This window comes from Bombina bombina, chromosome 6 (genome assembly GCF_027579735.1).
Source record: "Bombina bombina isolate aBomBom1 chromosome 6, aBomBom1.pri, whole genome shotgun sequence".
Lineage (NCBI taxonomy): Eukaryota > Metazoa > Chordata > Amphibia > Anura > Bombinatoridae > Bombina > Bombina bombina.
The window spans coordinates 722511600-722533116 of NC_069504.1; positions in this window are offsets into that span (position 1 = coordinate 722511600).

Sequence of the window (21517 nt, forward strand, 5' to 3'; positions counted from 1 at the left end):
TATCTATTTTAAAATTATCAACCCCTAATCTAATCCCCCTACCCCACCGCCATCTATATTAAATTATTTAACCCCTAAAATACTAAACTATCCCTACCACTAAACCTAAGTCTAACCCTACAAATAGCCCTGAAAAGGGCTTTTTGTGTGGCATTGCCCCAAAGTAACAGCTCTTTTGCCAGCCCTTAAAAGGGCTTTTTGCGGGGCATGCCCCAAAGAATTCAGCTCTTTTGCCAGCCCTTAAAAGAGCTTTTGGCGGGGCTTTGTCACGAAGTAAACTGCTCTTTTGCCTACAATCTACATCCCCCTACACCGCGGCCACCTATAATAAATGTATTAACCCCTAATCTAATCCCCCTACACCGCCGCCAGCTATATTAACTATATTAACCCTAATTATATTAGGGTTAATATAGTTAATATAGTTATTATATTATATATATATTAACTATATTAACCCTAATTATATTAGGGTTAATATAGTTAATATAGTTATTATATTATATATATATTAACTATATTAACCCTAATTATATTAGGGTTAATATAGTTAATATCGTTATTATATTATATATATATATATATATATATATATATATATATATATATATATATATATATATATATATATATATATATATATATATATATATATATATATATATATAAAGTATAATAACCCTATCTAACTCTAACATCCCTAACTAAACTCTTATTAAAATAAATCTAATATTAATAATATTAATTAAAATATTCCTATTTAAATCTAAATACTTACCTATAAAATAAACCCTAAGATAGCTACAATATAATTAATAATTACATTGGAGCTATGTTAGGGTTTATATTTATTTTACAGGTAAATTGTTAATTATTTTAACTAGGTATAATAGCTATTAAATAGTTATTACCTATTTAATAGCTACCTAGTTAAAATAATTACCCAATTACCTGTAAAATAAATCCTAACCTAAGTTACAAATACACCTACACTATCAATAAATTAAATAAACTACAAATATCTATGTAAAAATACAATTAAATAAACTAAACTAAATTACAAAAAAAAAAAAAAAACCACTAAATTACAAAAAATAAAAAAAAGATTACAAGATTTTTAAGCTAATTACACCTATTCTAAGCCCCCTAATAGCGTGTATGGCGGCAACCAGGTGAGGAGTACAAAGACAAGTGTGTTTTGCCTACAGTCAATCATGGTGGGGGAGTGTCATGGTCTGGGCCTACATGAGTGCTGCTAGCATTTGGGAGCTACAGTTCATTGAGGGAACCATGAATGCCAACATGTACTGTGACATACTGAAGCAGAGCATGATCCCCTCCCTTCGAAAACTGGGCCGCAAGGCAGTATTCCAACATGATAACGACCCCAAACACACCTCCACACCTCTAAGATGACCACTGCCTTGCTAAAGAAGCTGAGGGTAAAGGTGATGGACTGGTCAAGCATGTCTCCAGACCTAAACCCTTTTGAGCATCTGTGAGGCATCCTCAAATGGAAGGTATGGGAGTGCAAGGTCTCTAACATCCACCAGCTCCATGATGTCATCATGGAGGAGTGGAAGAGTACTCCAGTGGCAACATGTGAAGCTCTGGTGAACTCCATGTCCACAAGGGTTAAGGCAGTGCTGGAAAAAAATGGTGGCCACACAAAATATTGACACTTTGGGCCCAATTTGGACATTTCCACTTAGGGGTGTACTCACTTTTGTTGCCAAAGGTTTAGACATTAATGGCTGTGTGTTGAGTTACTTTGAGGGGACAGTACATTTACATTGTTAAACAGGCTGTACACTCACTACTTTACATTGTTGCAAAGTGTAATTTGTTCAGTGTTGTCACATGAAAATATATAATAAAATATTTGTATAAATGTGAGTGGTGTACTCACTTTTGTGAGATACTGTATAAAACATAATTTATGCTTACCTGATAAATTTATTTCTCTTGTAGTGTATCCAGTCCACGGATCATCCATTACTTATGGGATATTAACTCCTCCCCAACAGGAAGTGCAAGAGGATTCACCCAGCAGAGCTGCTATATAGCTCCTCCCCTAACTGCCATTACCAGTCAGTCGACCGAAAACATGCAGAGAAAGGAAAACCATAGGGTGCAGTGGTGACTGTAGTTTAATGGAAAAATTACCTGCCTTAAAGTGACAGGGCGGGCCATGGACTGGATACACTACAAGAGAAATAAATTTATCAGGTAAGCATAAATTATGTTTTCTCTTGTTAAGTGTATCCAGTCCACGGATCATCCATTACTTATGGGATACCAATACCAAAGCTAAAGTACACGGATGACGGGAGGGACAGGCAGGCTCTTGATACGGAAGGAACCACTGCCTGAAGAACCTTTCTCCCAAAAACAGCCTCCGAAGAAGCAAAAGTGTCAAATTTGTAAAATTTGGAAAAAGTATGAAGAGAAGACCAAGTTGCAGCCTTGCAAATCTGTTCAACAGAAGCCTCATTCTTAAAGGCCCAAGTGGAAGCCACAGCTCTAGTAGAATGTGCTGTAATTCTTTCAGGAGGCTGCTGTCCAGCAGTCTCATAGGCTAACTGTATTATGCTACGAAGCCAAAAGGAGAGAGAGGTAGCCGAAGCTTTTTGACCTTTCCTCTGACCAGAATAAACGACAAACAGGGAAGACGTTTGTCGAAAATCCTTAGTTGCCTGTAGATAAAATTTCAGGGCACGGACTACATCTAGATTGTGTAGCAGACGTTCCTTTTTCGAAGAAGGATTAGGACACAAAGATGGAACCACAATCTCTTGATTGATATTCCTGTTAGTGACCACCTTAGGTAGGAACCCAGGTTTAGTACGCAGAACTACCTTGTCTGAATGAAAAATCAGATAAGGAGAATCACAATGTAAGGCAGATAACTCAGAGACTCTTCGAGCCGAGGAAATCGCCATTAAAAACAGAACTTTCCAAGATAACAACTTGATATCAATGGAATGAAGGGGTTCAAACGGACCCCCCTGTAAAACATTAAGAACTAAGTTCAAACTCCATGGTGGAGCAACAGTTTTAAACACAGGCTTGATCCTAGCTAAAGCCTGACAAAAAGCTTGAACGTCCGGAACTTCTGACAGACGTTTGTGTAAAAGAATGGACAGAGCTGAAATCTGTCCCTTTAAGGAACTAGCGGATAAACCCTTTTCTAAACCTTCTTGTAGAAAACACAATATCCTCGGAATCCTAACCTTACTCCATGAGTAACTCTTGGATTCGCACCAATATAAGTATTTTCGCCATATCTTATGGTAAATCTTTCTGGTAACAGGCTTCCTAGCCTGTATTAAGGTATCAATAACTGACTCAGAAAAACCACGTTTTGATAAAATCAAGCGTTCAATTTCCAAGCAGTCAGCTTCAGAGAAATTAGATTTTGATGTTTGAAGGCACCCTGGATCAGAAGGTCCTGTTTCAGAGGTAGCGACCAAGGTGGACAGGATGACATGTCCACTAGATCTGCATACCAAGTCCTGCGTGGCCATGCAGGCGCTATTAGAATCACTGATGCTCTCTCCTGTTTGATTCTGGCAATCAATCGAGGAAGCATCGGGAAGGGTGGAAACACATAAGCCATCCCGAAGGTCCAAGGTGCTGTCAAAGCATCTATCAGAACCGCTCCCGGATCCCTGGATCTGGACCCGTAACGAGGAAGCTTGGCGTTCTGTCGAGACGCCATGAGATCTATCTCTGGTTTGCCCCAACGTCGAAGTATTTGGGCAAAGACCTCCGGATGAAGTTCCCACTCCCCCGGATGAAAAGTCTGACGACTTAAGAACTCCGCCTCCCAGTTCTCCACTCCCGGGATGTGGATTGCTGACAGGTGGCAAGAGTGAGACTCTGCCCAGCGAATTATCTTTGATACTTCCATCATTGCTAGGGAGCTTCTTGTCCCTCCCTGATGGTTGATGTAAGCTACAGTCGTAATGTTGTCCGACTGAAACCTGATGAACCCCTGAGTTGTTAACTGGGGCCAAGCCAGAAGGGCATTGAGAACTGCTCTCAATTCCAGAATGTTTATTGGTAGGAGACTCTCCTCCTGATTCCATTGTCCCTGAGCCTTCAGAGAATTCCAGACAGCGCCCCAACCTAGTAGGCTGGCGTCTGTTGTTACAATTGTCCAGTCCGGCCTGCTGAATGGCATCCCCCTGTACAGATGTGGCCGAGAAAGCCACCATAGAAGAGAATTTCTGGTCTCTTGATCCAGATTCAGAGTAGGGGACAAGTCTGAGTAATCCCCATTCCACTGACTTAGCATGCACAATTGCAGCGGTCTGAGATGTAGGCGTGCAAAGGGTACTATGTCCATTGCTGCTACCATTAAGCCGATCACCTCCATGCATTGAGCTACTGACGGGTGTTGAATGGAATGAAGGACACGGCATGCATTTTGAAGCTTTGTTAACCTGTCTTCTGTCAGGTAAATCTTCATTTCTACAGAATCTATAAGAGTCCCCAAGAAGGGAACTCTTGTGAGTGGAAAGAGAGAACTCTTCTTTTCGTTCACCTTCCATCCATGCAACCTTAGAAATGCCAGTACTAACTCTGTATGAGACTTGGCAGTTTGAAAGCTTGAAGCTTGTATCAGAATGTCGTCTAGGTACGGAGCTACCGCAATTCCTCGCGGTCTTAGTACCGCCAGAAGAGCACCCAGAACCTTTGTGAAGATTCTCGGAGCCATAGCCAATCCGAATGGAAGAGCTACAAACTGGTAATGCCTGTCTAGAAAGGCAAACCTTAGATACCGGTAATGATCTTTGTGAATCGGTATGTGAAGGTAAGCATCCTTTAAATCCACTGTGGTCATGTACTGACCCTTTTGGATCATGGGTAAAATTGTCCGAATAGTTTCCATTTTGAACGATGGAACTCTTAGGAATTTGTTTAGGATCTTTAAATCCAAGATTGGCCTGAAAGTTCCCTCTTTTTTGGGAACCACAAACAGATTTGAGTAAAACCCTTGTCCTTGTTCCGACCGCGGAACCGGATGGATCACTCCCATTAATAAAAGATCTTGTACGCAGCGTAGAAACGCCTCTTTCTTTATTTGGTTTGTTGACAACCTTGACAGATGAAATCTCCCTCTTGGGGGAGAGAATTTGAAGTCTAGAAGGTATCCCTGAGATATGATCTCTAACGCCCAGGGATCCTGGACATCTCTTGCCCAAGCCTGGGCGAAGAGAGAAAGTCTGCCCCCCACTAGATCCGTTCCCGGATCGGGGGCCCTCGATTCATGCTGTCTTAGGGGCAGCAGCAGGTTTCCTGGCCTGCTTGCCCTTGTTCCAGGACTGGTTAGGTCTCCAGCCTTGTCTGTAGCGAGCAACAGCTCCTTCCTGTTTTGGTGCAGAGGAAGTTGATGCTGCTCCTGCTTTGAAATTACGAAAGGAACGAAAATTAGACTGTCTAGCCTTAGGTTTGGCTCTGTCTTGAGGCAGGGCATGGCCTTTACCTCCTGTAATGTCAGCGATAATTTCTTTCAACCCGGGCCCGAATAAGGTCTGCCCTTTGAAAGGTATATTAAGCAATTTAGATTTAGAAGTAACGTCAGCTGACCAGGATTTTAGCCACAGTGCTCTGCGTGCCTGAATGGCGAATCCGGAATTCTTAGCCGTAAGTTTAGTTAAATGTACTACGGCATCTGAAATAAATGAGTTAGCTAACTTAAGGGCTTTAAGCTTGTGTGTAATCTCATCTAATGGAGCTGATTCAAGTGTCTCTTCCAGAGACTCAAACCAAAATGCTGCTGCAGCCGTGACAGGCGCAATGCATGCAAGAGGTTGCAATATAAAACCTTGTTGAACAAACATTTTCTTAAGGTAACCCTCTAACTTTTTATCCATTGGATCTGAAAAGGCACAGCTATCCTCCACCGGGATAGTGGTACGCTTAGCTAAAGTAGAAACTGCTCCCTCCACCTTAGGGACCGTTTGCCATAAGTCCCGTGTGGTGGCGTCTATTGGAAACATCTTTCTAAATATCGGAGGGGGTGAGAACGGCACACCGGGTCTATCCCACTCCTTAGTAACAATTTCAGTAAGTCTCTTAGGTATAGGAAAAATGTCAGTACTCGCCGGTACCGCAAAATATTTATCCAACCTACACATTTTCTCTGGTATTGCAACTGTGTTACAATCATTCAGAGCCGCTAACACCTCCCCTAGTAATACACGGAGGTTTTCCAGCTTAAATTTAAAATTTGAAATATCTGAATCCAGTTTGTTTGGATCAGAACCGTCACCCGCAGAATGAAGCTCTCCGTCCTCATGTTCTGCAAATTGTGACGCAGTGTCTGACATGGCCCTAATATTATCAGCGCACTCTGTTCTCACCCCAGAGTGATCACGCTTACCTCTTAGTTCTGGTAATTTAGCCAAAACTTCAGTCATAACAGTAGCCATATCCTGTAATGTGATTTGTAATGGCCGCCCAGATGTACTCGGCGCTACAATATCACGCACCTCCCGAGCGGGAGATGCAGGTACTGACACGTGAGGCGAGTTAGTCGGCATAACTCTCCCCTCGTTGTTTGGTGAAATATGTTCAATTTGTACAGATTGACTTTTATTTAAAGTAGCATCAATACAGTTAGTACATAAATTTCTATTGGGCTCCACTTTGGCTTTAGCACATATAGCACAGATATCTTCCTCTGAATCAGACATGTTTAACACACTAGCAAATAAACTAGCAACTTGGAAATACTTTTCAAGTAATTTACTATAATATGAAAACGTACTGTGCCTATAAGAAGCACAGAAAAAGTTATGACAGTTGAAAATTAATAAACTGAAAAGTTATAGCATCAAATCTTTGTAAAAAACACAATTTTAGCAAAGGATTGCTCCCATTAGCAAAGGATAACTAACCCTGATAGCAGAAAAAAAAAAAAAATACAGAAATAAACGTTTTTTTATCACAGTCAACTACAATCTCACAGCTCTGCTGTGAGTGATTACCTCCCTCAAAACAAGTTTTGAAGACCCCTGAGTTCTGTAGAGATGAACCGGATCATGCAGGGAAGACAATAAACTTCTGACTGAATTTTTTGATGCGTAGCAAAAGCGCCAAAAAAGGCCCCTCACACATAACAGTGAGAGAGATCAGTAAACTGTCATAAATTAAATAAAACGACTGCCAAGTGGAAAAAAATAGTGCCCAAAACATTTTTTCACCCAGTACCTCAGAAAATTAAACGATTTTACATGCCAGCAAAAAACGTTTAACATTAATAAATTGAGTGTTATTAAAAAGCCTGTTGCTAGTCCCTGCAAATTAGGCTAAAGTTTTATGCATACATTATAATTCCAGTGAAGTGCCATTCCCCAGAATACTGAAGTGTAAAATATACATACATGACAGCCTGATACCAGTTGCTGCTACTGCATTTAAGGCTGAGTTTACATTATATCGGTATGGCAGAATTTTCTCATCAATTCCATTGTCAGAAAATAATAAGCTGCTACATACCTCTTTGCAGATTAATCTGCCCGCTGTCCCCTGATCTGAAGTTTACCTCTCCTCAGATGGCCGAGAAACAGCAATATGATCTTAACTACTCCGGCTAAAATCATAGAAAAACTCAGGTAGATTCTTCTTCAAATTCTACCAGAGAAGGAATAACACACTCCGGTGCTATTATAAAATAACAAACTTTTGATTGAAGGTATGAAACTAAGTATAATCACCACAGTCCTCTCACACATCCTATCTATTCGTTGGGTGCAAGAGAATGACTGGTAATGGCAGTTAGGGGAGGAGCTATATAGCAGCTCTGCTGGGTGAATCCTCTTGCACTTCCTGTTGGGGAGGAGTTAATATCCCATAAGTAATGGATGATCCGTGGACTGGATACACTTAACAAGAGAAATATATATATATATATATATATATATATATATATATATATATATATATATATATATATATATATATATATATATATATATATATATATATATAATGTATATATACAGTGGATATAAAAAGTATACACACCCCTGTTAAAATGTCAGGTTTCTGTGATGTAAAAAAATAAGACAAAGATAAATCATTTCAGAACTTTTTCCACCTTTAATGTGACCTATAAACTGTACAACTCAATTGAAAAACAAACTGAAATCTTTTAGGTAAAGGGAAATAAAAATAAAAAAATAAAATAATATGGTTGCATAAGTGTGAACACCCTTTTATAACTGGGGATGTAGCTGTGTTCAGAATTAAGCAATCACATTCAAAAGCATGTTAAATAGGTGTCAGTACACACCTGTCATCATTTAAAGTGCCTCTGATTAACCCCAAATAAAGTTCAGCTGTTCTAGTAGGTCTTTCCTGACATTTTGTTAGTCGCATCCTACAGCAAAAGCCATGGTCCGCAGAGAGCTTCTAAAACATCAGAGGGATCTCATTGTTAAAAGGCAGGGGTGTCCAAACTTTGCTCTTAAGAGGTTTTGGAACTACATTTCCCATGATGCTCAGCTAGATAAAATGCTGGCTGAGCATCATCGGAAATGTAGTTCCAAAACCTCTGGAGAGCAAAGTTTGGACACCCCTGTTAAAAGGTATCAGTCAGGAGAAGGGTAAAAAGAATTTCCAAGGCATTAGATATACCATGGAACACAGTGAAGACAGTCATCATCAAGTGAAGAAATTATGGTGCAACAGTGACATTTCCAAGAACTGGATGTCTCTCCAAAATTGATGAAAAGATGAGAAGAAAACTTGTCTGGGAGGCTGCCAAGAGGCCTACAGCAACATTAAAGGAGCTGCAGGAATATTTGGCAAGTACTGGCTGTGTGGTACATGTGACAACAATCGCCCATATTCTTCTTATATCTGGGCTATGGGGTAGAGTGGCAAGACGGAAGCCTTTTCTTACAAAAAAAAACATCCGAGCACGGCTAAATTCTGCAAAAACACATCTGAAGTTTCCCAAAAGCATGTTGCAAAAGGTGTTCTGGTCTGATGAAACCAAAGTTGAACTTTTTGGCCATAATTCCAAAAGATATGTTTGGCGCAAAAACAACACTGCATATCACCAAAAGAACACCATACCCACAGTGAAGCATGGTGGTGCCAGCATCATGCTTTGGGGCTGTTTTTCTTCAGCTGGAACTGGGGCCTTAGTCAAGGTAGAGGGAATAATGAACAGTTACAAATACCAGACAATATTGGCACAAAACCTTCAGGCTTCTGCTAGAAAGTTGAACATGAAGAGGAACTTCATCTTTCAGCATGACAACGACCCAAAGCATACATCCAAATCAACAAAGGAATGGCTTCACCAGAAGAAGATTAAAGTTTTGGGATGGCCCAGCCAGAGCCCAGACCAGAATCCAATTAAAAATCTGTGGGGTGATCTGAAGAGGGCTGTGCACAGGAGATGCCCTTGCATTCTGACAGAGAGTGTTTTTGCAAAGAAGAGTTGGCAAATCTTGCCAAGTCAAGATGTGCCATGCTGAAAAACTCATACCCAAAAAGACTGAGTGCTGTAATAAAATCAAAAGATGCTTCAATAAAGTATTAGTTTAAGGGTGTTCACACTTATGCAACCATATTATTTTAGTTTTCTATTTTTATTTCCCTTTACCTAAAAGATTTCAGCTTGTTTTTCAATTGAGTTGTACAGCTTATAGGTCACATTAAAGGTGGAAAAAGTTCTGAAATTATTTATCTTTGTCTCATTTTTTACATCACAGAAACCTGATATTTTAACAGGGGTGTGTAGACTTTTTATATCCACTGTATGTATATATATATATATATATATATATATATATATATATATAAAAGTATATCACAGTACCTCCGCACTCCCTGTATATGCAATGAAGCTGGTGCTGAGTCTCCCAAACACAATACAAAAAATAATCACCTTGCACCCGGTTGAATCAATACAAATCACCACTTTATTTCTTCGTTGTGGTGTAACCTTACATCCAACGTTTCTGTCCTCCACCTGGGACCTTTGTCAAGGATACAGTAATAGCTTATCTAATACATATAAACCCACTCACCTTAAATAATATCCCCAAGTGAATATTGCCACACATCTTGCAGCTCAAATCAGAACAGCAGGCACCAACTTCTGGTGATGACGTCACCGCTACACACTGATGACTCACCAGAAACACGGGCCGTCAAGCTCCTTTTGGAGCTTGATAGATAGGCCCCATAGTGTGACCATCATAAACAGTGGAAGTGGATGCCTCCTCCTCCCATGCAAAAATACATAAATATGTACATTATTAAACTTATTACTATATACTGTAATTAATTATTAATCACCTTACATTTTTCTCAAAACCTTATATCATTCTCATAGAGCATATAAACTATACTGATGAATAATACTACCAATCTCACTACTCTACATGGAAAACCTAATCAAGTAAGATGACCAAGAGATGAAGGGTATACATCATATCATAACAACATAAGCAGCATTGTCTCTCATCAAGAAAACATGACAGCCAGATCTGTTTGTTAAGACCCCATGGAGCAATAGTTTGCAATTTGTAAATCCACTCAATCTCTCTTCTGAGCAGCAATTTGTTTGCATCGCCACCCTCTGTTATTTTTTTAACTTGGTCGATAGGCATACAGCGCAAATCAGCAACTGTGTGATTCACTCTGACAAAATGCATTGCCACTGAGTGCTCAATCTTGCCCTTCTTCAGAGCTTGTCTAATTGTTGACCTGTGTTTTACAATCCTTTCTTTCAAGGGGCATTCTGTTTTCACCATATAGGTCAGGCCACATGGGCATTTGATGATATACACCACCATTTGAGATGAGCACTGTTTCAAGTAAATCCCTTTACCCATTCTTGGATGACCAAAGAAATTACCCACAATCAAACTGTTGCAAGTAATGCACCCATGAGACCTATGGCATCCAGGGGTAATGTCCTAACTTCTTGCATCATAACTCTCCAAAGGATCAGTACAAACCAGGAGGTCCTTCAAACTTTTTCCTCTCCTATATCCAATCAGAGGACGGGTCCTGAATACCCCTTTCAGGGAATTATCAGTGGATAAAGTTTCCCGATACTTGTATACCAACTGCTTCAACTGTTGAGTAACCAAGTTGAATCTAGGAGTAAACACACATGGAGGTGGTGTTTCAGAGCTTGCAGCTCTCTTGGTTATCTTACTCCTAACTTTAGCCTCCTTAACACATCTCATTGAGTAGCCTCTATCCAGGAATTTACTTGCCATCTCATCCTCTTTCACCACTAGCTGTCTCTCATCAGAAACTATCCTGCTTATCCTAGAAAACTGGCTAATTGTTAAATTATCCATCAGTGATTTAGGGTGAAAACTTGACGCTAACAGTAGTGAGTTTATGTCGGTATCCTTAACATAGAGATCCATCTGCAGTCTCCCTTCTTGCTTAACTACTATCACATCCAAATAATGAATGTGAGTATAACTTGCTTCCATGGTAAACCGAATCTTAGAGGGAATTGCATTAAGTTTATTGATAAGAAATGTCAATCTTTCCATGGTGTCAGTCCACACAAAAAATAGGTAATCAATATAGCGGTAATAACCCTGTATATTTCTACCAAATTCACTGTACCCAGGATATACTTTTGCTCTAACTTAAACATAAAGATATTGACCAGCGATGGGGCTACATTTAAGCCCATCGCTGTACCAACCCTTTGTTTATAATAAGATCTTTCAAATTTAAAATTGTTGTTTGCCAAGACGAAATCCTATAATTTCAGTAAATAACCCCTACATTGTTCCCTGGACTGATAGCTTTTACCAATAGTTCTCAATACACACTAAATGCCTTCCTGTATAGGGATATTAGTATAGAGACTTGATACGTCCAAGATCACTAGAATTGTATCAGAAGATACATCTTTAATTCAAGCAAGCCTTTGTAAAAAATGGAACGTATCCTTGATCAGTTTCTCTAATTCCCATGCACAGGGCTGCAGATAAAACTCTATAAATTGTGCCACCGGTTGCATAACTGAACCCCTGGCCGACACAATTGGGTGGCCCGGAGGGGTCACAGGGTCTTTATGTATCTTGGGGATACAATACAATATGGGTCTAATCAGACATTTTTGAAATAGGAAAAAGGCTGAATCCTCATTTATGTAACTCCCTGCAACTCCTACGCTAATCAACCTTTCAGCTTCCCTCTTAATATCAATGATGGGGTCACAATCCAGTTTTTCATTAACTGGCTCATCAGACAGCTGTTTTAACACTTCTTCTCGATAGGTGCTGTAATTCTGCACCACTATACCACCACCATTGTCAGCCCTCTAATCACAATGCTGCTATTTTTCTTTAATGTGTCAAGTGCATCCAACTCAGATTTAGTCACTTCATTGAGCATGCTGTGACATCCTGTCTAACTCTCTGACAAAATGTTTTCATTATTACTAGAGAAGTCCCTTACACTTTTCAATCTAAAGTCAGATCTGCTACCAACAGATCCAAAAAACTTCTCCCTCCCAGCCAAAAGCCTCTGCATCTTAAATAGTTCAATACCTACTTCTAAATCACTTGGTATATATGATGGTACAAAATTCAATCCCTTTGACAATAATAACTCCTCAGATTCAGATAGGATATGATCACTAAGATTATATATTAATTTTTGTTCCCTCTTCTATGGGCACTTCATAACATTGTGCCTATAACCTCCCCTCCTGACCCTCCTGCATCTAGCTTTGACCAACGCTCCCAAAAAAACTCCTTTTGAGAAGAAGAACCAGCTTTTAATTCCTCTTCACTGCTACTGCTACTGGTATTGCTGCCCTCAGCAGCTCTATTATTCCTTCTGCCCCTACGGCCTCTTCTCCAATTTGGGACTCCTACTGATTGTCCTGATAGCCACCTATAAACTCTATGCTTAGTATTATCTTTGTTCACTTTAACAAATATATATAAATCTTTGGAGGAGGTGAAAGGACGCCCGATAGTTTCGGGAATAGGATCCCTTTTTGAGAATCTATCAAATTGGCTGGAATCCTTATTACAACCCCTTGTGTATGGATTGCCATCATACTTGAGGGATACCAAACATCTCTTGAGACTGATGCAAGAACACGCTTGGAATGACAAAATGGGTTGGCTAACGATTGATGTGGTTGGCCTCTATTCGGCCATTCCACACAATAAAGGGATAGTAGCCACAAGATACATGCTGGATAAATTGACCTTAAGGTATATATAGTGAGAGTGTTAGATTTTCTGTTAACTCATAACTATTTTGAGTTTTCAGGAAGCTTTTTTCTCCAACAGAGAGGGACAGCTATGGGTGCGAAATTCGCACCAGCCTATGCTAACATTTTCATGGGCTGGTGGGAATTGACGCACCTATATTCTGATCAGAACCCCTTCCTGTCATCAATCACTAGCTATAAACGCTATATTGATGACCTTCTAATTGTATGGTCTGGCACACAAGGAGATTTAGCGAACTTCTGTGAGTATATCAATGACAACACGGTGGGTTTAAGCTTTACCCACAGCTTTGATAAAGTCCAGGTACCATACTTGGATGTCATTCTGATAGGTAGGCCCTTGGAGAACAAAGTTAGTACCTCACTATATACTAAACCAATCACATCCAACACTTTCCTCCATGCTAGGAGCTGTCACCCTAGACATACAAGCTATGGAATTGCAAAAGGCCAATTTTTAAGATTAAGGCGCAATTGCTCAGAGCATGACAGCTTCTTACGAGAGAGTCACTCCCTTACCCAAAAATTTCTTGAGAGAGGGTACAATAAAAAGACTATAAATAGGGCCTTCAATGATGTTTTGCATCAAGATAGGTCTACTTTACTTAAAGAGAAACAAAAACAAAAGCCTTCTAGGAACAAACCTACTTTTGTAACCACGTATAGCTCCCAATATTACCAGGTCTGCAAAATTTTGCGGAGGAATCTTCCGATTCTGTTAGCTGATGACATCTTAAAAGATGAGATTAGGGAGGGTTGCTTTTGTGTCCCAAAGCGGAACATAACAATTGGGAACCGAGTTTCCCCCTCCTTACTCAAAAAGCAAAAGCCGACAAGCAGCTGGTTAACTCAAAAAGGGCATTACAAATGTGGGAACAGCACTTGCAAAGCTTGTGGCTATGTGAGTGTCAATAGGACGTTCCAATCTACAGTCACACAAAAGGTATACACACATTCCTACTGTACAAACTGCCGAACGACATATATTATCTATATGATTACATGCTTGGCATGTGATAAGCAGTACGTAGGTTGTACCTCCCGCGAGGAGAGAGAGAGGATACGAGCCCATCTCAATGATATTGAGCGGGGTATCCTAACTACAGGAGCAGCCAAGCACTTCATAGAGGTGCATCACAGAGATGTCAGGAATTTTACATGGTTAATTATAGATCATATTCCAAAGAAGCCGCGGGGAGGTGATAGATCAAGGGACCTCCTTAGAAAGGAGGCCTTTTGGATCTTCACACTGGGAACCAGACAACCCCTAGGTCTCAATATAGAAACAGATCTTATTAACCATTGGCAATCCTAGAGTGATTTCCCACCAATCCCAGCCAGGGATACATTAGCATTTATCAATACCTGAAAAAGATATTGTTACTGCTATATACTATCATACATACATCCTTTTAACAAATTTGATTTATGGGTATCATTACCAAGCAACACCTGAATAGTTCCAGTGATCCATTATGATCCAATGGACATTCAGATTGAGGTCCACTGGTATTACTATATCACAGGGAGATATCAAGGACTAGGGACACCCAACATCCTATTTTTTTTTTGGTGCCTTGAGTATAGAAATTTCATCACAAATAAGTTATCATATTGAAAATATCACGTATGTGAACCATTCACTAAAATAAAATAATTACTAGAAGTGCCATTAGTAGGCCGTTTGATACTGTATATAATAGATGCAGAATTAATCAAGCATTACCATATATAACTTAGTTCATATGGTGTAAGTCTTAAGATTAATTTCTTTTTCAGTATCCAGTAATAGGCATTTGACACTTAGTACATACAATAGTACGTGAGTACTCATGGGATGTGCAAACATCTTATGAGTATATATGTGGGCTATATGCCACTCAAATGTGATTGGCTATTAGATAACTAACTTAAGCAGGATTAATACCAAAAACCACAAAATACAAACGTTTAGTGCTCTATTGCTCTGAACTTAACCTATACTCGCACCAATTCAATTACAAATGTATCATTATATGGGTCTCCCCAAAGCTGCAGCTATTTGACATGCTATGTACTGCTCAACAACACCTTTGTTGTTGTTTTTTCCTCTCAGTAGTCTTTAATTAATTAATTAATTAATTAATGTATTACTTTTTTCTCCTTTGGAGGAGACATTATTAAGTTTCTAACTACTCTTAAGGAGATATTACTAAGAGTGGATATGAATGCAGCACATAACACGTCTAATAGCTTGCTTTCAAGTTAACCATACATTTCCCTATACTTCCCCCATTTAAATGTACACACCTGTTACATGATTAGGGCTACATTACAACCAATAATAAGTTAGGTTAGCCTATTTAAAGCTGCATGTTAGTAGTGGGCACTATGCAGTCTATGAATAAGGCTCTATAGGAGCTGAAACGCGTAAGACATAGCCCACCATCTGTGCACCTAACAGCCCTCATCCATCTGGTCATGTTACCTCCTATGCCTGCAAGTTACTATTTTACAAGCTAACTCTTTATAGTTACCTGCAGAGCCGCTGTGTGCAAGCTTTTACATGCTATTTTCTTCAATAAAGGAACCTGTTTTGAGAATCCTGTCCAGACACCTGTGTGTTTTTCTATATATTTATATACATACATATATATGTGTGTATGTGTTAAAGTATTAATTTACAAATATATTTTATATAGTATATATATATATATATATATATATATATATATATATATATATATATATATATATATATATATGCTAGATCCCTTGAAATTTTAAACATGTACGATAAGCAAGACTTCAATCTCTCCTAACCTCACCTCTTATCCGTTTGCATGTGCCACTTAACAATGCTGCGGTAAAGGAACATACCCGCATCACCGGAGTCCGTGTGAGAGTGTGGGTTGGCGTCTTCACTTGCGTTACCGGGTAAACGGATCCTGACGATTGTTTCAATGGTAAGTTTGAATCCTCTGCTCAAAGCTCCTACGTCACCAGTGTCTGTTCATATAATATATTAGGCGATAAGCCTGCACAGAGGGCAGTCTATGTTTAAAAAATCCAAACCCCCAAGCGAATTTTAATAAAAATAAAAAATTTAAAATTACTGAAAAAAATAAACAAATGTAAATCTAAACTAATACCCCTATAGAAAGAATGCCCCCAAAATAAAAACACCCCCTAATCTAATACTAAACTACCAAAAGCCCTTAAAATGGCCTTTTGTAGGGCATTGCCCTAAGTTAAACAGCTCTTTTACTTCCAAAAATTACAAAGACCCTCCTATAACAGTAATACCCCTCACCCATCAAACCCCCCAAAATAAAAAAACTAAAACTAAAAAAACCTAAACTACCTATTGCCCATAAAGGGCATTTGTATGGGCATTGCCCTTAAAAGGTCATGCAGCTCTTTTACAGCCCATTAAATCCCTAATCTTCAAAAAAAAAAAAAAAAAACTAAAACTAAGCCCAAAATAGGTACTCACCATTCCTGAAGTCTGGCGGAGAAAGTCTTCTTCCAGGTGGCTCCGTCATCTTCTATCCTTATCCTGTGCAAAGGCGGCGCAGGGCAGAGGTTTGGAGCGGTCTTCCCAGATGCGCGGATCCGGAGCCGCGGTCCTCAGTGGCGGTCTTCAGCGGGGGCGGTCCTCAGTGGCATGGAGGCTCCTCTTTATCTGATCTCTGCGTACACTGAAAATTGAATGCAAGGTACCCTAAACCGCTGCCCTCCCGCATCACAAACACTATTTAAATATTATTAACCCCTAATCTGCCATCCGCCCACATCGCCCCACTATACTAAAGTTATTAACCCCTAATTCCGCAGCCACTATAATAAAACCTAGTAACCACTAAACCGCAAGCCCCCACAATGAAATATACTAAATAAATCTATTAAACCCTAAACTGAAAGCCCCACACATTGCAATAAACTAATTTAAACTAGTAACCACTAAACCTAACGCCCCCCCCCCCCAACTTTATATTAAAATTACCCTATCTTAAATTAAATTAAAACTTACCTGTCAAATTAAAAAAAACTAAGTTTAAACTAACAATTAAACTAATATAACTATTAAACTAAAATTAAACTAAATACCAATTAAATAAAATATATTACACATTAAAAAAACACTACTCTAAAAATGACGTACAGGGCGATGAGCAGCGGACTGTTGTTAACTAAAAAGTCATCGATCTCACTGCTTTTCGGCATTTTACCAGCTTTATTTATCTCCTGTCACTAAACACCACCACTATAATAAAATGTTTAATCCCTATCCCGCCGCTTCCGGAACCCACTGCAACTCTAATAAAGTTATTAACCCCTAAACCGCCGCTCCTGAAGCCCTCCGCAACTAAATAAATGTATTAACCCCTAAACCCCTGGCCTCCCAAATCACTACCACTTACTAAACCTATTAACCCCTTAAACGCCAGCCCCCCACATTGCCATACACTAAATTAACCTATTAACCCCTAAACCTAACAACCTGCTAACTTTACATTAAATATTAACTCATCCCTATCTTATAATAAATTAAAACATACCTTTAGAATTAAATTAAACTATAATAAACTACTAATTAACCTACCCTAACTATTATACTAAAATTACATTAAATTACATTAAACTATTAATTAACCTACCCTAACTATTATACTAAAATTACATTTAACTATATTAAATTAATAATTAACCTACCCTAACTATTATCCTACAATTACATTAAACTATATTAAACTAATAATTAATCTACCCTAACTATTATACTACAATTACATTAAACTATATTATATATTTAAACACCTAACCCTACTCAAATTATTTAAATCTACAATAAAGAATTATTAAGCTACAAAAAACTAACAACTAAGTTGCAAAAAATAAAAAACACTGTTACACAAAATAAAAAATAAACTATCAAATATTTAAACTAATTACACCTAATCTAAGAGCCTAATGAATATAAAAAAGCCCCCCAAAATAAAAAAAACCCTAGCCTACAATAAACTACCAATGGCCCTTAAAAAGGCCTTTTGCAGGGCATTGCCCCAAAGAAATCAGCTCTTTTTCCTGTAAAAAATAATACATACAACCCACCAACAGTAAAACCCACCACCCACACAACCAAACCCCTCAAATAAAAATCTATCTAAAAAAACTAAGCTCCCCATTGCCCTGAAAAGGGCATTTGGAAGGGCATTGCCCTTAAAGGGGCATTTAGCTCTTTTTTAGCTCCTTGCCCAAAGTCCCTAATCTAAAATGAAAACCCACCCAATAAACCCTTAAAAAAACCTAACACTAACCCCCGAAGACCCGACATCCATCCTCAATGAAGCGGCAGAAGTCTTCATTAAAGCGGGCCGAAGTCTTCATCCAACTGGGCAGAAGTCTTCAACCGAGCTTGATAAATAGGCCTCATTGTATCTAATTACAAAAAAAAAGACTAAATTACAAAAAATAACAAACACTAAATTACAAAAAATAACAAACAAAATGATCAAAAATAAAAAAGAATTACACCTAATCTAATAGCACTATAAAAATAAAAAAGCCGCCCCAAAAAAAAAAAAAAAAAACCTAGCCTACAATAAACTACAAATAGCCCTGAAAGGGGCCTTTTGTAGGGCATTGCCCTAAGTTAAACAGCTCTTTTACCTTTAAAAAAATACAAAGTACCCCAAACAGTAAAACCTACCACCCAACTAACCCCCCAAAATAAAAAAAACCTAACTCTAACATAAACCTAAGCTACCCATTGCCCTGAAAAGGGCATTTAGATCTTTTAAGAATAGCCCGGACCCTGAACAAAAAAAAACCCACCCAAAAAACCATTAAAAAACACTAACACTAACCCCTCTTTAGGTACTCACAGCTGCTGAAGTCCCGCTTGACAGATCTTCATCCCGATGGCTCCATCTTCATCCCGGCAGCTCCATCTTAATCAAGGCGGTGTCTTCTATCTTCCTCAAGGCGGCATCTTCTATCTTCATCCCAGCTGCGTCTTCTATCTTTATCCGCGCGGAACAGGTTCATCCTGAAGACATCCGGCATGGAGCACCCTCTTCATACAGTCGCCACCGTATACTGAATCTTCAATGCAAGGGACGCCATTCAAAATGGCGTCCCTTGCATTCCTATTGGCTGATTTGATTTTGGAAATTCAAATCAGACAATAGGATGAGAGCTACTGAAATTCTATTGGCTGATTTGAATAGCCAATAGAATTTCAGAAGCTCTCATCCTATTGGCTGTTATTTTTTTTTTCTAACCCGCTCTCCCCATTGATGTCTATGGGGGAAGCGTGCACGAGCACGTCAAAACAGCACTTGTATTTTGTGCGGTATGGAGCTCAATGCAATCATATCGCACGCACAAGCCGGCTGTTTCAAAACGTGTAATGGCTGCGCTATAGAGGGTTAAATAATGCAACTTTTGTTGCGTTCAGCAAATTCCCTATAGCGCGCATAACTCATAATCTAGGTGTATGTTATTTGCGTTGTGGGGGGTTTGGTGGTTTAGGAGTTAATAGGTTAATTAGGTTTCTTGCTATGTGGGGGTTTGGTGGTTTAGGGTTTACTAGGTTAATTAGGTTTATTGGAATATGGGGAGTTGGTGGTTTAGGAGTTAATATTTTAATTATGTTATTTGCATATTAGTGGTTAATTACTTTTTTTGCGATGTGGGGATTTGTGGTTTGTGGTTTAGGTGTTAGTTAATACTTCGTGCAGGAGGTCGATTTTTTTGTTATACTTCATGCGGGTGGTTACGTGTTTTTTATTTATTTCTTGTGGGCGGTTATGTGTTTTTATTTATTTCGTGTGGTTGCGTGTTTTTTTTTAAGGCTTCGTAGTTGCCTACGCTACATCCAGGTGGATTCCGAAAATGGCAGGGTGGTGAAAGAATCCACCTGACTTTTTCGGAATCCACCTGGATGCATCTTCGCTGCATCCAGGTGGATTCTTTTGGCGGCACACACAGCCAACATTTGTTTGGCTGCCTCGCGCAGCCAACATTCCTTTGAGGATGCGTGTGCAACTGGCGACACTGACGGACGTGTTATAAACAAGATTATAGTATAGATATATATTGATTGGCCAAAACAGCTCTGATGCATTGAGGCATGAACTTTGAGTGTGTCCAGTTGTGTCTGGCACCAAGAAATTGGCAGCAGATACTTTAAGTTCTACAAGTTGCAAAGTGGGACCTTTATGGAGCGGATTTGTTGTTCCAACACATCCCACAGATTTAAATCTGGGGAATTTGGAGGTCATTGTCATGTTCCTCAAACCATTCCTAAACAATGTTTGAAGTGTGGCAGGGTGCATTATCCTGCTGAAAGAGACCATTGCCATTAAGGGGTGTACGTGTTCTGCAACAATCTCTAGGTATGTGTAAAAGTAACATCCAACATGAGTGCCAGGCCCCAAGGTCTCCCCACAGAACGTTGCCCAGAGCATAGAACTTCCTCTGCCAGCCTGCCTTCTTCCCATAGTGAATCCTGCTGCCATGTCTTTTTGGAGTAAACAACCCACAATCACCCGGCCATCCACCTAATCTAAAAGATCATGTAATTGATCAAACAAGGCAACCTTCCCTCCATTGCTACATGGTCCAGTTGTGACGCTCATGTCTCCATTGAAGGTGCTTTTGATGATGGACGGGGTTGATCATCGGCACTCTGACTGGTCTGTGGCTACACAGCCCCATATTCAGCAAACTGTGATGCACTGTGTGTTCTGACACCTTTCTATCAAGGCCAGCATTCATTTTTTTTAAATCAAAGTTTTTAATTTAAGGTATTTAGTAATACAACAATCTTATAATGACATCAGGAATACTATCTCTACATCATAAATAAAATTTTCTGTAATCTTTTTTTTTAATTTTTTTATCAGGATTTCTGTAGTACCTCTCTATCTGAATAAGCTGCCTAGTAGGGTGATACTTTAAACTGGGAAACTTAGAATAGTGGCATATAATATGAGAGGTTCAATTCTTTATTATAATGGAACATTTGTTACTCAGTGATACCTAGTAACACAGATGTTAAGAATTAGCAAATTGACAATTATAGACTAGGATAAAAGCTTGTGTCTCGTGGATGAGCAGGTATAGCACAGATGTGGGATTCCATAATATGTAAGGAGTCTATGAAATCTCACATAATGTAATGTTATAAAACAGATAAGGTTATGTAGTTTTGTGCTATGTAAGAGGATATTGTGACTTGTGAGGCACAGTAGGCGACTATATGAAATATCATAG